This window comes from Mycteria americana, chromosome 2 (genome assembly GCF_035582795.1).
Source record: "Mycteria americana isolate JAX WOST 10 ecotype Jacksonville Zoo and Gardens chromosome 2, USCA_MyAme_1.0, whole genome shotgun sequence".
Classification (NCBI taxonomy): domain Eukaryota; kingdom Metazoa; phylum Chordata; class Aves; order Ciconiiformes; family Ciconiidae; genus Mycteria; species Mycteria americana.
In genome coordinates, this window is record NC_134366.1 from 89,521,196 (window position 1) to 89,536,286 (window position 15,091).

Genomic DNA, 15,091 nt, shown 5'->3' on the forward strand with positions numbered 1-15,091 from the left:
TTTATTACAAATGTAATTACTCTTTGCCCTTCCCACCCACTCCCATGATTCATATAAACAAGCTTTTCTTTTTTAAGAATTTTCAGATAAAACTTTTAGGCCAACAAGCACAAAATTCCATTTTAAAGCAACTGAAATACTTATATTTTTTAAAGTAGGGTTCCTACAACGTACACTGACTATTTGTCTCTGTGCATGAATGCAAAATGTACATGTGTATACAAACATGCAAAAACCATACAATACTCGTTTTGATGAATCCAGGAAAGAATATTATACAAGTCTTATGCACTTAACCTAGGCTGGCATAAGTTAGTGTATAGCTATACCAAAATACATCAGTCTAGAACAACTTTCACAATCTCAGATTTCAGCCTACTGCCGAAAAACTTAAACATATTTGAAAGCAGTTTACAAAGTGATTTTAAATGTTCTCCTGAAGAAAGACACAAGGCCACAATTACAAAATGTTCTTCTTACAGTGCAGTTTCTCTAAGAAAGAGCACTTCAGCTTTTATTATTTCTACAAGAATGAGAAAGAGGAAATGGCTCTGCTTGCAGTTCGCATTTCATTTCTCTAAGCTCTTTAATAAGACAAACTTGTTTTCTCTTCATTAAGTGTTAATTCTATCATGTTTGTCTATACCATGACTCACTTAAATGTGTACATCTTTAATAGAAAATATTAGCAGTGAGAAATAGATAGCAAAATCTTGCATCTGCATTATTGTCAACTCCTTTAACATGCTTTTAATAAGGTTTACAAGTTTAAAGTGTGAAGGCCAAGAGAGTACAAGGTGAAAATGTTTCACATTTCAGAAACTATTCAGCAGCAGGTCCTCACAGTCACAATATCTTTGAGGAGAAATGTTTAAGGTGTATGTGGAAGGTAAATAGTTCCTTTAATTGAGTTTAAGTATTATTTGTTAGTTTAAGCTGTATATGGAAATTCCCTGTATATTTTAGATATAAAACCATTTCTTCCAGGAAGTGATGAAGACTGGGTTATGTACATTCTATGGTACAGTTTAATTTAGGTAATTCTATTTCTGCACAGCAAAAACTGATGAGTCTACCTTAGGGGACTTGAAGCCACACATATTGACATCAGTGGCAAGTATCCATGCAATTTTAGTAATGTAGGACCATGGTCTTAATCAAGCAAATCAGTAATACTCAGAATAAATGAAATAATCTTTATGCATCACTCATATGGACCATTCAGCTATCTAACCCAAGGATTCATACACACAGTTATCTTTGATGACCTGAACACATATCCACTATTTAGGAAACATACTTTTACAAGTTGTTAGATAAAGCATAACAAAATAATGGCTACCTTTACATGAAATTCTGTGCACCAAACATAAGAGTCCAGAGTTTCTACATTGCCAGAATTATGCTCCACAAATATAGCCTACCTGACAAAGGTTTTCCTTGTATTCTAACTACTATGTCTGTCACTTTATCTTCGTATCTATCAGACTACTTAAGTAAGTCCCATGCCTCCCCTTTTTATCCATCCCTTTCCCTTTAAGTGTTTGCTCTCCATTTCAAAGTCTAGCATATTCTACTTTTTCTGTCTTCAATGCAGTGACATTTTATCAATTTTTTTTCTCAAACTGCTACCCCATCTCTCTTACTCAACACCGATAGATTTATTCACCAAACTAGTTACAGGCAATACACTCATGCTCTTTTTAGCTTTGGTTCTGATTCCTTCTAGCTATGTGAAAAATAGTTCCAGTGAAACATGTCCTTTTTTGTCCCTGTGTCAAATTATCTTTTAGGATGAGTAAGAATTTCTTCCATTTTTGATAAAAACAACTTAATGGCTTTAAAAAAAGTATGTAACCATCAGCAGGGTTGGGGTGGAGTGGGGTGTTGAGGGGATACACAAAATAAATTACAACAATGCTCTCCACTTCTGAGTTAGAAAAAAAAGTGGATGGATGTTCACTTAAAATTTCTCCTTTCTTTCCAGAAAATGTTCTTAGTTAGTAAGATACATTCACTGGAAAATAATCAGCCTCTGAGAAAAAGTAGTCAGTCCCTCATCTTTGGTATCTTAATCACTCAGGCTTTCATGATACTCTTCTCACTTATCTTTCTTTATATCTCATGACTTTGTCTTTCTTCTCCATTCTGTCATTATTATACAGTAGTATACTATTGGCATCGTATTATCTTACTATTATACTGTTATTTATAAAAGTGATAAGTGTAAAATACCATATCTCATTTCTTCTATACCTCTTCTTTAGGTGTCTTGGTCTAGTCTCAGTGCCAAGTCCCACTACAATATTCAGCTCCTACACACTGGTTATTTCTTTGTCCCCACTCTCACACTTATACATTCATGCTTTGACTGTTTTGTTATAGTTTATATCAGTTTTAGGCTGCCAAAAGATGTAGTACTTTTATGACCTGGTTTATATTCAATACTAATAGAAATTTACCAAGAATCTACCATACACTTTGAAAGAAGCATTCATTCTGTCTCAATTTTCATTATCTAGTTTTGCACTTGAAAACTTGCACACATGACAAGTGGTATTTATGGGTGCAGTTGGAGTAATCAAGTCCCATGGTGTAGCACAACTTTATATGTACCCTACCACGACTATGAATATTAAAAAGAAATTCTGTGATTAAGTTGCTATAAAACTAAACAGACAGTTCAGTAAATATCAACATTTTTTTTTGCCTGAACTGATTTCCCATTTAGCAAAACTAACTCCAACAGTCTTCAGAAGGTGCCATGTTCTGTGGAATCAGACCTAAATCACTACAGTGGGTTCTTTCAAACATGAAAGGAACAATCTGACAGAAGTATTTATTAAAAATGCCCAGAGGTGCATAAACATCTATCACAGCAATGACTATTTTTCTTTTTTTAAGTTAGAGGAAGCTATCACATTAAAAATTATGGGTCATGTTCTGTTCTCATACATGCATATGAAGTGTCTTCATTTAAAGAATGGTTTTACATGATTTATTTTATTTTAAATCCACACCTGCATTAACATTAATATTCAGAACATTAGAATTGCACCAATTTTTGAAGAGTTATGTCTTTTTCAATGGTGGCAGAGAATCATTTCCTTTTCTATTTTGCTAACTGAAAAAGAATGGAACTATTTTGGGTGCTGTTAATTGTATTAGTTCTTACAAACTGGAGTAATAATGTCAAAGATATAAAACTGCCTCCAAACTTCACTAACCATTCAGGCCTCAGTTAGGTTAGGCATTAAGAACCAACTTTTCAGAAAATGTTAATACTGCCATTTTAAGTCCCTAAATTCTTCTATGGTGATTCTAAATCCCATCCTGTATTTTAGTTTCTGATCTCAGACCTGACCTGCTATCTGACCTGATAGCAGGTCTTAACTAAAGCCTCATGTGTTGTAATTTTTAACACTGCATTTTCATAAGGCAGGATTGTCAATACTTATTTAATTCAAGAAATTCCATCAGTGTACCTACCAGATTATTAAACAGGTATATATTTATTAGTAATCTTCTTCCCCAGTTAGCAGTACTGTTACATGCATGTTATAAATGCAATAACACAGTCTTCAGAGTGTAAAACCTCTCGACTGACAGGATAATTAGATTTCACTGTGTCTGGGTTGTGGGTTTTTTGGTGGGTTTTTTTTTTTTGGGGGGGGGTGGGGTGGAGGGGGTGGTGCAGAGAAGGTTTGTTTTAATATTATGTGGTGCTTTCCTAAAAGGCAAACTGAAGAAGCTGGCTAGACAACATGCCCAGGAGGAGATTCTGTATACATCCCTGTATTAAAATCTTTGTCAATATGAGATCTCCATGAGGAGACTGATGTGGCTTATGAACTCAACACAAATAATTACCTATATGCAGATGTATGCATGACGTAATTTTCAGAATGGTTTTATTCTGTTTTAAATAGTTTATCTCTTTTCTGGCATGTTAAGTCCTAAAAGCAACAGAGATAAATATGTCCATTTACTTCTGGCCACTAATCACTATGAAATACTTATTTGGAAGTCACAATACTTAATGTTTGTGCTGAGAATTAACTTAATATGTTTCTAACAAATAGCAGGCTGATAGTTATGGTTCAACAAGATGCTAGGTGGAAACAGGATTGCATCCTTAGCTAATGCACAGCTATGAATCAGAAGGGGTCAAATTATTTTCTCCACCACATATCATTGTATGGCATGCAGACAGCACCAGCAATATTAACTGTTTGCTGATGTCATGAAATAACCATCATAATCAAAATAATAGCAAAAATCAGCAAGCCTGGAATCTTTGGGATTAGAAGGGTCATCTAGTGGTTTTCTTACTCTGTCCTTCAGAAGCTTGGAAAAATCTTTTAAAGATCTTAAAGTAGTTCTATTGCTAAACTTTTTTTCTTTTTCTTTTTTTTTTTTTTTAAGGTTATTGAAGAAAGTAATATGGATTTGGAGTGTTCCTACCATGATTAATACATGCTTTATCATTTGCTTATTTGAGAATTACAGACAAACAAATTAAGCCAACACATTTTTAACTGTATTACTTTCTAGCTTTATGCCAACTTTTCTTTTGAGCCAGCTGCCAGCCTAGACTCAGGACAATCCTTTGAAGATGTCCAATTCTTAATGACTTTCTTGGTGAGTTCTACAAAGCAATGCCCTACCCTTCCCCAGCATGATCGGGGACTATAAAGTAAAGAATACGTAGGTAGGTCTCTCCCACATTTCACCAATCTGTTTGAAGAGCCTGTGGAGATATCTGGCAGCTGATAAAGCTTGCCTTTGGGGATGTTCTAACTTATAATAGGGACTGTGCCACTTGAAGGTAAGTCTGAAGAATGACAGGCATTTTTTTCTCCCTTGTTCCCAGGTTCCTATTAATGTTTTTCAAATATATCATTGAGGACAGCATGATATCATACAAAGGAATAAGGTCCTAAGTGAATACAGTATACTGCTTCTAATAAAGCACTATAAGAGATGATAGTTCCATGTAAACTATCCCATTATTCCAAAGAACTGACCTTTAAGCAAGAACTGTAGTTATTTGACAAAGCAGAAGATTAAAATATTGGTATTTGCCTTGTGTAGATGGAAGCTTGTATCCATAAAGAAAGTTTTCATTCAGTTCTAGTCAACATTTAAACAAATCATTATTCATTTAACTGTTAACACTTTAGATGAACATAATTGGATGTTTGCTTAACTAAGATCCCAGGGCCATGCACTTAAGCTGAAGAATGTAGCACTCAATTATTCTTGCTAGAAGAAGCAGGACTCATTCACTTATGCTAGAAGGAATTGGCTTTCTAAGGGAAAGATGCTGAGAAAACTAACATCTTAGAGGTGTGTAGATCTACAGCCCCATAACAGAAGACCTAATCCCATTTACCAGCTAACCTTCAGTCTGCAGTTATTGATTTGACTGCTGGGATGCACTGTGTTGTTGCTTCAGGTATTAATCAGCCTTGTCCCAGCAATAACCTGGTCAACTCCCCTTGAAAAGGTGCTGAATAATGAAGAAGATGACAGCAAGACATTCAGCAAACCTGGAGAGAGAAAAATGTAAACTCAGCATGACTTTCACATTTACAGAATGTTAATCTAAACAAACAATTAATTTAAAAAGGGAAGAATTTTGTTACAAGGTAGTTATCTTAGCATTTACTATTTGGTTTAATTTTCATCATTTCACATGATTTATTCTGAAGATAGAACTTGGCACTGATTTTGAATGGAGTGTAAAAATTCCTCATTCTGTGACAATTCTGAAAATTATTCTCATCTTAAATTGGTGGGAGAAGTTAAAAAATTTTCCGAGTGCTCCTTTACATCAATTAATTCAGGAAAGAAACCTGAAAGGTTTCCTATGCTTTGTTTAGATTACTGAAATTAGTTTCAACAAGATATTACAGATAAGTCACATTTTCTAAACATGAATTAGTTTTTAACAATTTTTTTTTTTTTAATGTCAAAAGGCAACTTTCGCAACCATATGAAAACACTAGTTTCCAATAAAAAACTGAATTGGCAATTTTGCTCAACAATTTGGTTTCAGCAAATATATTTCCAAGAAAACCAAAACAAATACAGGCATGTTGGTGGTGGAGGGCAAAGGGACCCTTTCCCACAATATATCAGGTAGATCCAACTGGGAGTTAGTAAACAGATAAATGTGCCAAAGTTATGTAAACCATTGTGGAATAGGAACTTAGCTGCATAGCAAATTGCTTCTTCAAGACTATGTGGGAATTGTAGAGGAGAACAAGCGTCCTGACAGGAGTCCCTCAGTGAGTGGTGGGGCTTGCACCAGCTACTGTGGGAAATGACGCCCTGCATGCATTTCCTTTTGTAAACCAGGGAAAAGAAAAAGACTGTACGATCACTGGATGGAACAGGACGTTCTGTTTTCTACTCTCCTCTACAGGAAATCTTCACCTTAACTACAATATTCACGAGGCACCTCATGACAACTAATCATGGTACCTGTTTTAATGCCACTAAAAACCACCAAAAAACCCCTATTTTGACAGTACTTCAGTGCAGCGTGTGTTACGTTAGGGCTTCTGTCATCATTTTGTTGTGAAAACAGATGGTGTCTGGAAAGGGGTATTTAGAATTCGAAAAGTGCAGGAAAGTAACCTGGTTCTTCCCTATTCTCCCAGGACACAACAGCAAGCACAGGAGAAAGGCAAGGGCTGGGTCACTGCCTCATTCCCCCTGGGGCATTATTCTAATTTCTTGAGAGAGCACGTACAAGGCGGCAGCAGTAGGCAGGCCACCTCTGGATAGCTGGACACATCCAGAGTCAGCTGCCTTGGGAAAACCAGAGCCAGTTATTCCTCACTGCTGCTAATTCAGCACTAGGCTGGACTCCTAGCAATGGTCCAACGAAGGAACTATGCAGTCACATCAACTATCAACAGTATAAGCTGCCTTCTAGATTCCCTCTGTGAAAATGATTATTTTTTTATCCCCATCCAAAAACATTAAAGCAGTAGGAGTTGGCATGATGAGGTGACTCTATACAGAAATTTTCTTGAGGCAACAATCTTCAATAGCATTTCTCAGGCGGGTAAAACTGCCAGCTTGAAATGCCTAGGGTTTGTGTCCATATGAATTTATGTAGTTTCATAGAAATTTATAGTTTCAACAATTACAGTGATGAGAGCCTGAAGTCAAGCGAGGCTTTCCCTTGTGCCTCGGACTTCAAGCTGAATATTTCATTTATGTAGACATAACTTGCTATAAAAACTACTGTTGTGGCACTACAAACAAAATTGTCTTTAATATTGTTTTATAGATAATTTAGCAGGAAAGATTTTATGGCACGCCCTCATTCTGAATTAATTTTGTCACCAGAACAATAATAAATATAGCTAGCTGGCTAGCTTTATGCTGTAGTTTATAACCAAGCCACAGGATACTTCGTATCCTTAATTATATAAAGGACTTGATCAAGCTAAATTCCAGACACCACCTTTTATTTTTATCATTGCTACCCAGACCAGTTTTGTGTTCTACAGTCTTATTAAGGGTAATGTAATAAAATGCTGCTTTTGACCAAAACTCAGGACCTTTGCACCTCACACTCTCTGTGTCTTATCTGAAGGTCACAGTACTCAAGACAGTTTCACCAGATGATACTTTTAATTACAATAAATTTCTGCAATGTAGCTACATTAATTTACATCTACAGTAAATTATACAATTTACTAAGAAAAACTAAACTGTGCTATTTAGGGAAGAAAGAGGTTTTCAGCATTAGGATTACAAAATAAATTTTGCAGGTAGAGCTGTGAAAATAACTGATTGTGTTGATCTGTTTGCTGCACCAAAAAACAATGAAAAAATATTAGTATTTAGGGCAGATACAAAAATAAAGAATTTCTGTTTACTTACGGAAATGGCATTCTCCCTACCCCCTCAAAACACAATTCTCAGTCAAAGTAAACATTCTCTACTGGAGCTAAAAAATTAAAGGGTTTTTGTTTTGTTTTCTTATTGTTGGTTGGTTTTTGTTGTTGTTGTGTTGTTTTTTTAATTTAACCATATTTGGGGTTGAGACTTCTTTTTGAAACAGCAAGTTGAAATGTCAAAATTAAGCATTTTGGGTTTTGTCCCCACCACACATACACCCTGTTCTCTGCCTCCTTCCCACCCCTCTTCTCCCACTCCTCACCACAGACTGTTCAATGAACCTGGCCAGAACTCAAGGAGTGAGCTTTGTCCCAGACCAAATTCTCAGGCAGTAAAGGCAAGTAAAACAAATCAAGTCCACAGTCTTCATCCTTTTTAGGCTGAGCACTGGTATGTTACTCCACAATCATTCCCATTAAAATTGCCACATAAATTTGTACCACCGATATGCAGTCAGAGAAGCTCACCCTTCCTCAGCCATCTTATTAAAGGAAGCTTTCTGAAAAGTTGTTGTTATATCAGCACACAAAATCCACAGTCAGAAAGAGAATAAAGAAGGTCTTTATACAGTATGCATATGACAATGCAAAGACCAAAAGACAAAGGATTCTGGAAGAAAAAAAAGAGGAAAAAAAAGGATAATTTGCTCATAAAATAAGAGTAGGGAAGCAAAATTCTAGATGAACATTACTTTGTGAAATTATGCCATATGTATTCTTTCTCGAATTCAGCCAGTTTATTACTTCCTCTGTTTCTTCCACCAGCTCTCAACCCTTCTTCTCTTTCCCCAAGCCACATTTGAGTGTGTAACAATTTAAGTGCTCTGAGTACAAGAGTATAATATAGCCATTAATGTTTGTTGCACATTAGGAATGCCACATTAACAACTGTTGCATCGTTAAAATTTTTATATAAAGTATATAGAGCAAAAGGAAAACTTGGCTTGGAAATACGTAAAGGTATTCTTATCATTGGACTAAACTGAGTACTGAGAACTGAAGGAGTGATAAGCATTATCTAGGATCTTTCCTATGAAGTTATCAAAAATTGTACTTTTAAAAGTCCCTAATGCATTTGCACTCTAGCTACTGGCATGTGCTGAATCTTGAGTCCTGTTCACATAATTGGCTATTACACCAAGGTCAGATGTAGATGGCTACTTTTGCCTGTGCTGCAGTGAAACACTCATCTTGCTGTGTATATCTTTAAAGCATAAGATACAGGGCAGTGTAGAAATCACACCCCAGCAAGAAATGTTCTTGAGGTCTTAGCACTTTGTCTTGTAAAACATACACCAGTATTTGCAGGGGTTTCATTTGCAGTGCTGACTTCTAAAATGTAACGTAAGACTTGCTATCCAGTAAGTTGGAAAGCTCAGGCTCTTCTTGTGCTGTGCATATCCCATCCACTTTGCCCTTCCAGGAAGCAACAAAAAGTAGCACCTGTGGTTCCCTGCACATCTTGTCCTTCTTTCAAACTGTAGCAGACAAGTGTAGGGGAAATTTCATACCCACAGCTCTAAGTCAGGTAAAACGATACAGAGGACAAAGCAAAAGAGGCTCTTCTTCCCCAACATGTCAATTTATTTTTATCCTATATTTTTACAGCTGTGACATTAAAGCCACTGCTGCTCTGAATAATTAAAGGTTGTGGAGTTATTTTATTTTTTTTCTATAAGTGTTCTCTGTCTCAAGCCTTATGGGCACACAACATATTTGTTTTCTCTATTTAGGTTAACCAAATATGTCTTCAGTCATCTTTCCTCGTCCTCATTACTGCACATTGCAGTGAGAGCTTATTGCCTTGTGAATCTTTTCCATAAATCACTAAGAAGAGAATTTCCTGTCAGGACACTTATAAGTTCCTTGCAAATTTAATTTCTAAATTTTGAGCAGAAACAAAAGAACTTGCTTTGCTTTGCTATGAACTTTTCCAATTCCATCAGCTTTTCACAAAGTGCACCTGATAAAGATCAAACTGCTTCATGAGGATAAACACTAAAATAAATCTACTTATTAAATCATTAGAAACTCACCCAGAGAGAAGTGAAGGAATACTGTGAGTGGCAAAAGTGGAAAGTCCCTCTTGGTGAACTTTGTCTAATACACTTTAACATTTCTTCTATGTTTAAAATTGTCACCGAGTTATTCAATACTGCATACTATCATCTAACGTTATTTATGCTTGCCATCCTGTATCTCTGAGTAAAGGTGTTTTAGCTTTGTCCTGTAGCACAGTGCTTGGTTTGATACATCTGGTGAAAATTGCAGGCAGCATTTTTTCAGAACTAGAGGATTTCACATTTACATTTTTCTCCATATCACAGTATGAAAGCAGTCCAAGCAGGCCCCCAAATCCAAAACATTAAAACTTCCATGGATTTCTAGACACGTTGTTTTAAAAAACAATGATACACTCTGATCTTGAGAATGGCTGTAATGAGTTTCATAAGGAATCTTAGGTGAATATTTTTGCTATTAATTCAATGTACCTTTGAAAAACAATTAAACCACAACAGGATACCATAAAACCACAGCTCTCCCTTTAACCTAGGGATATACTCAGTCCCCGTGCAAACGTTTTAAAGATGTTTGACTTTTTCTCTTCAGCTTTCACTTCTATACTGACAGTTGAGAAATCTAGTTTCAGCCTCTCCCATTGTGTCAGGATTTGAACCTCTGATTTAAATGGATAGGCATCATCCTCAGCTTAGCCCTTCCAAACATGATGTGGGTGAAATGCATGGCTAGCTAGGATTTTAGAGCACACTTTAGTATTGACCTGATCACCTGGCCAAATTCTCTGCTTAAAATCATTGTTTCTTTCTTCAGGTCATAAAAAACCCTCTTTAGACTAAATTGTGCTTATCCCTCAAATGGGCCTGAAAAGAATCTCTCCAAGCCTTATTTTCAATAAATGACACCATTGCACAAATAATCTTTTCTCAGTTTGCCCAGTAATTCCAAAATTATATACCAGCAGGATATTGGGCCTAGGCTCTACCTCCTCTCTGTGAACTGACTAATGACACTGGCGAGACACTAAACAAATCCCTACAGTGTAGTAGATGCTTGCAGCCATAAAGTCTTTTCTGCTCCATAAGGGATGATGTGATTCTGCACAGCCGTTCGTATACACTGTCCTGAAGTGACACTGCTGAGCCATTTGTGCACAGCAAGAAGTATGAATCTGTCTAAATGACTGTTATTAAAAGTACAATATTGTTTCATGACAACAGTAGTTTCACTCCACATGAAAACAGCTCTCAACAACAGAACTAAAAATAAAAGGAATGGGGACTACTAATGGGGTAAAAAACACTCAAATCCTTTTCCTCTTAGCTATGTAAAACCAAATTATGCTATCACAATAAAAATATAATGCTGTTTACTATAAGTATGCAACTTCAAAATTACATTACACCTGTGGACTAGTTTAACATCATAATTAAGACTACACAGTTTCTCCCTTTTTTTTCATGTAATGTTAGTTTATATTAAAAAAAAAAAATAACTCTCTTGTATTTATAAGTGACAGTTATCAAACTTAACCTTTGTTTTCTCATACAAAATGCAATTTTTGATTATACTATCCTGCATAGTAAATATTCTAGTTTAGTCCTGCCAAGAGGACAATTGTTTTGCCTGGCATCATACAGGATTTGCGTAGGCAGGAATTCATTTCTACACATCCTCCTCACTCTGATCATTAAAACTGTCCTATTAAATGTTTGCAGCCTGCATTTGCTTCTTGCCAGGAATTCAATTCCCATCTTTCTCTTGTCAGTCATCACATAAACATAATCCTGCCAGAAACCAGGCATCCAAAATTTGTTGTTCTAGAATGAAGTTTCCTTAAATTAACTTTATAGAACTGCACCTGGAATTTGCTCTTTGCCAGAAATGCATTGTCTGTATTTGCTCAGAAGTAAATACAAACTACATAAAGGAAGTTTCTCTTAGCAGTGTTCTGTTCGTGCAACTAGAGACTGGTTTTGTAAGATTTATCTTAATAAAAATATATTTATAATATAAAAAACCCCTTATAATTTCCAAAGTATAATAAAATAAAACTAAAATATAAAACATGTATGTTCTTGTTCTGCATTGTACACTGTACTTCTGACTCAGCTTATTTTCTGTGGTAGTGGAGTCAGAATGCAGTGAGCAATATCTATAGCTTAATCGGGGAAGATTAAGTATAATAAATAAATAAATAATAATTTAAAAATAAAGTATCAATTTCCCTTTATTAGTCTTAGGAGGAAAATCAGTACGGTAAAAGAAAAAGAAAAAAATAAGTGTGTGCCATTCCGAGGGTAGAGTTGTCAACATAGTTTCTTGCTAAATAATATGGATAGTATGTTCAAACATGCCACAGAAGCAAGACTTCTGGAGGAAAACTACAGATTTTTTTTTTAGTGAAACAACTTCATTTTTTTAGACAGTAGCAAATGCCCAACTATACAATGAGCATCCAAGTATGCAACTATCAGGAGACAAAAAGGTCAATGTTATCAAAACTGAGTAACACCAGAGCATGACTCTACAGGAAAAATATATAAGCAGAACTGATGATGGGAAATATCACAGTCTGATCGATCATGTGTGACTATGGCCAAAGATTGTTTATTAACACCATAGAAAGGTCTTGCTCCACAGAACAGACTGAAGTAGACTATGCAAATTATTATATGGTTACACATTTCTAACAACTAAAATCTAGTAGCACACTGTTAGACAGAGATGGAAAAAAGGTCTTTTTGGAATACTTTTGATGTAGGTAGTTGTGTCAAATGATTTAATATCTTTCTCTCAATTGTTCCTGGCAGGGATTTTTTTTTCTATTTATTTTTTTAAAGGACTGCTTACAGTTCTGACAGTACAAATCAATGCTGTACTTGATATAACAAATCTCTAAAATTAATTAATACACATTTGTATTCTGTATTTATTTACACAAAATCACAGAACCGTTTAGAGTAGAAGGGACTTCTTGAGGTAATCCAGTCAAACCCTGCTGCTCAAGCAGGGTCAGCTAGAAGAGGTTGTCCAGGACTATATCCAGCCATGTTTTGAGTATCTCCACAGATGGAGACTCCACAACCACTCTGGGCAACATGATTCAGTGATATCTGCCACTTTGACCTATTTCTGATACCCAGCTATGTACATCTTGTTTTCTTGCTGCCTTTCCAGGCTCAACATACCTAACAATCTTTATTTAACTTTGTTCCACTATTAATATCCACAAAAACATAATGCTTGTGCCATCAATGAATATCACTAACAGGGTTGTAGTCTACATTGTTTTACATATACTGCAAAAAATTCTCACACAGTTTGAAAGAATCTAGCCACACCATGAGAAAATTGTGACTGAACTGTATAAATATATTTTTTACAGTATTTTCTACTGCATTATTTGGAAAAATACACAGAAAATGGGGGGGTGAAGGGGGGGAAACCATTGCAACTTTAATTGCCCTCATACCAAATTTATATTTTTCTTGTAGGTCAGGACAAGCTCTATCCATTGCTGAAACTCTCCATGTACAAACTTCCTGAAGAGAAGTTGCTCTTGAGGGCATGCAGCTTGTGAAAGCTACCCCTGAGTAGTAAATTCCCTCTTTATCTAATCCTCTATAAAATTTTCTTCTTTTCTTCTTTTTCCCCCTTGTTTCTTCCATTAAACAGATTTTTTTTTACTTACTATAATTTATTATTGTTCATTTTTATTATTGCTACAAAATCTGTGGAAGAATGGAACAATGAAATCAAAAGGGGTTGATGCACAGGTTGTATTCTGTAGTGCAGGCAGTTGTATAACTGTTATCTTTAAACAAGCGTAGCAGTTTCAAATGTCTAAGCTAGTCATTCTGACTGCTATGGCTGCTGTTCTGTCAGGTAATTGTTACAGCATGGTATAAAGGCACTCGGTGCTTTCTCATCAAGGTATTATATGTGGTTTTCCATTTACTTTGTGCTTCCTTTTGTTTAAATTTGAATTCTTGCCTACTGCAAACACAAGAGTAAAAGGAAACAATACTGCACAGCTTTGCCAACCTTCCATACGTAAGAAAGAAAAAAGGAAAAGAGGCAGGAAGAGGTTAATATGCTGACATGCAACCTAAGTCTCATGATTCTCTTCTGCCTTCTTGAGCACACAAAAACAAGATCAAGAGGCAATGCTTTCAGTATTAAGAAAAGCCATTAGAAACCTACCCATTCTTTGTAAGGCACAGAAGGAGGAAATGATGCAAGCAAATTTTTCATTAATTTACTATTAAATGGATGTCTTCCAGTGCAATTGTGGCCAGTGACATTCTTTTTCATTAGGTAGCCTTTTTCAAGGCAAGAGAATGTGCTTATCTTGTGCAGTGTAGGGGTATCAAATAAAGGTTTAAACTGGTGTAATGGCTATAACCTTTGATGAGCTACTTTGAAAGAAAGTGCTGATGTTGCAGAGCCTTACATTAACAACTGAGCTCTCCAGGTGTTCCCTCCGGCTATTTTTCACACCATTTTCTCATAGCTAATACAGCAAGAATCCTTGAATGCTTTTAACTACAGCACTAAACTCACACTTGTCCTCTGCTCCATATGCCTTCATTTGTTTCTGCGTTTATGATTTCTCTCTTCCCCTCCCTTGGTCTACAAAGAAGACTGGTAAGAAGGATGCTGTGTTTCTGATTACTTTCTGGTTCTTTTTTTCTGAGGCCTCTGATTCTAGCTGGGATTTTTGTACTAATATAGTCCTTTTTAAAGTGTGAAAGAAAGACAGCTTTTATAGATTTTACTACGTTGTTTATAATTGCTAGGCAGGTTGCTAGCATTGTTAATAAAAAAAAATTTTAAAAAGCAAAATTTTTCAGGTTACGATGGATGAGTTGTGGATCACAACTAAGAGATGTGGCTCTCTAAGGGGATTCTAGGACGTGTCAGGAGACATTTCCACTGGATCCTACTTGGAAATGTTCATAAACCATGAGTGGAAAGGATTTGAACTAGTTAATGCTAATTCCACCATTTAAGCACGAGGCTTATCAAAACATTGACTATCTTAAAAATAGTTTACATTTATATATACTATAAATGTTAATCCACTACAGAATCCAGTTCTCTTCAGTTATACCTCAACTGTGATTTCTTATTTTTCATTTTTGCCA